This window comes from Dipodomys ordii, unplaced genomic scaffold (genome assembly GCF_000151885.1).
Source record: "Dipodomys ordii isolate 6190 unplaced genomic scaffold, Dord_2.0 Scaffold48, whole genome shotgun sequence".
Taxonomy (NCBI): Eukaryota; Metazoa; Chordata; class Mammalia; order Rodentia; family Heteromyidae; genus Dipodomys; species Dipodomys ordii.
The window spans coordinates 756656-759383 of NW_012267264.1; positions in this window are offsets into that span (position 1 = coordinate 756656).

Consider the following 2728-nt stretch of genomic DNA (forward strand, 5'->3'; position numbering starts at 1 on the left):
CAGAAAACCAGAAGTGGCGCTGTAGCTCAAGTGGTAGAGCGCTCGCCTTGAGCTGAAGAGCTGAGGGACAGCGCCCAGGCCCAGAGTTCAAGCCCCATGTCTGAAAAAAAAAAAAAAAAGAAAACAAACAACAAATATTAGTGCAAATGCTGGGGGGAAAGGTACTCTTGTACACTGTTGGTGGGAATGTAAGTTAATGCAATCACTGTTGAAATCAGTATGGTGGTTTCTCAAAAAAAAAAACCCAAAACTGAAAATAGACCTAGCTTATGACCCCATCATACCACTCAGATACGTAGCTGAAGGAATGTAAATCAATATACAAGAAAATATTTGCATACCTATACTTACTGCACCACAAAAGCCAAACTGGGGAATCAGGCAAAGTGCCCAACAGCAGATGAATGGATAAAGAAAACATGATGCTTATAGTTCATGGAATGTTAGTTAGCTATAAGTTAAAGTAAAATGACATCATTTGCAAGAAAATTGATGGAGCAAGATAAGCCGAGATGAATAAGCCAAATATTGCATGCTTTCACTAAATTGTTTCTTTAGTATATTTCTTCTCCCTATGGTATATCCCCTGTTGTCACTGTATTTGACTTTGGTATCCTGGTACTGTATATACGTTTATTTGAACAACAGAATGGTGAGACAAAGGACAAGGGGGAACCAATGCAACAGTGACATACGCAAGACAATATGTTGGAAATGATCTGTACAACTTGGGGGAGGGATTGGAGGAGGGAAAGTAGGAGAAAAATGAGGGAAGGGGTAACAAGTTTGACAAGAAATGTACGTATTACCTTACTTATGTAACTCTAACCCCTCTATACATCACCTTGACGATTAAAAAAAAAAAGAAATTCAGATTCTCAGCTGCCACTAGCTGTGTTACAGGTTATAGTTTTACATAGCCACCATCATGGATAGTCCAGATATAGGCAGTCACCATCATGGCCTAAAGTTTTACTGAGACACAGAGGAGGCTTTGATAACACCTAAAAGCAGGGCCCTGCAGACAGGAAGGCAGGAGAGGATGAGAAGAGGGAATTCTGGTTAGCAGCCATACACCTGTTCCTCTCCTTGGTCCTCACCCTCTTAATTTCTCCAAGTGCTAATGAATCTCTAGGGTAGGCCTTTGAGAGAAGGAAGCCAAAGGAGATTGGAGAAGCCCAGAATAGGAACAGGCACAGGGCCAATCAGCTTCTGGACTGGCAAAGCTCTCCTTCCGGTTGATGAACGAGTGGCTTGACGGTCACTTAAGTTTGAGCCTGGAAACTTGCCCACCTGCCAGAGCTGGGCTGAGAGATGAATGTCTTTTTTTTTCCCTTTCCCTTTTCTTTTCCTTCTTTCCTTTATCTTTTTTTTCCCCTCTTTCCTTTCCCAGTTTTATTATTTTGGTGGTAGTGTTTATCTGATTGGTATTTTGGTGTTGTTTGTGTGTATGAATTTCAATGTGACTACACTGTTCTCTCAGAGATGAAAGAAAATTAAAAGCTCACACACAGTGAAAATCCCAGCAGGTCTCAGCAGACAAGGAAGTGCACACCCAGCCATAGGGCGGGGCAGTCAGGTGTGTGGACTGGCTTTTCATACTTCAGTGGGCACACTTCTGCTCAGCGCTGCACGGTAGAGGTGGGCCCATGGCAAATCCTTTAAGGGTGGGCAATGGAGACCCCTCCTGAAGGGAACTGGTGGGGGGTGCTACTTGGTCTGACTTTGGGGATGTGAGTAGAGAAGTTAGAATCCTCCTCTAAGATGAACAGCACAGTCTTGACCCACTGCAGCTGCTCAGCCAGGGGCCACTTTACCTGGTGTAGACTCTGTGCAGCTGGGGAAGAGGAACTTGGGAGAGTTGAGGGGCACTATTTAGAGAGGTGGCTTTGTGGTAATCTGGCAAGGGTGTGGAGAGGAGGGGCAGGGGCTGGAGGCTGCACAGCTGGTTCCAAAACGCCATCCCCAAACGAAATCACATGTGTGCGCATGCTTATCTGTGGTGTGAGCCAGGTGAAGGGTGTTGAACAGCACCTCAGGCCATTTCCATTGGTTACATGGCAGGGGGCGGGGTGATGGGTCAGGCAAGGGGCTGGGATGGGCAGAAGATGGGCTTTGAGTCTGTGCCTTTGTAGTACGTGTCTTATTTCATTGGTTACCACTGGTATGATCTGAAAGAGATCAAATGAAGTAGAAACTTTTAATCATTTACTAATCCCCTTCTCGCCCTTCCTCTCTCACCGTGGCTTTTGGCTTCCAGCTACCAAATCGACACAAGCAAACAACATACTGCTATTGCTGTTCATGGTACAAACCAGAGCAAATAGTAGCTAAGAAGGTCGTGTTGGGGTCTTTGCCATGCCAGGCACAAGGATATGTCTGGCATCTAATACCTGTTCATTACCCTGCTGAATTCACCCAACATAAAGAAAGGGTTACTGTTTCATTTTATAGATGGAGGATTTTTTGCCCCAGAGATATTAAGTAACTCAATGGAGTATGTGGTTAATTTTTGAAAATCAGTTAAAGACTTGGGGGAATACAGAAAGCTCCTCAGAAGGGTTTAGCTGCAGAGAATTTAAAGGTGCCTATGGCACTTGGCTTCCAGAAACTTCTTTTTTTTTCCTGGGTATAATTTCTTTTTATTTTTATTTTTATTTTATTTTATTTGTGAAGATACTGTACAGAGGGATTACAATTACATGGGCAGGATAATGCGTACATTTCT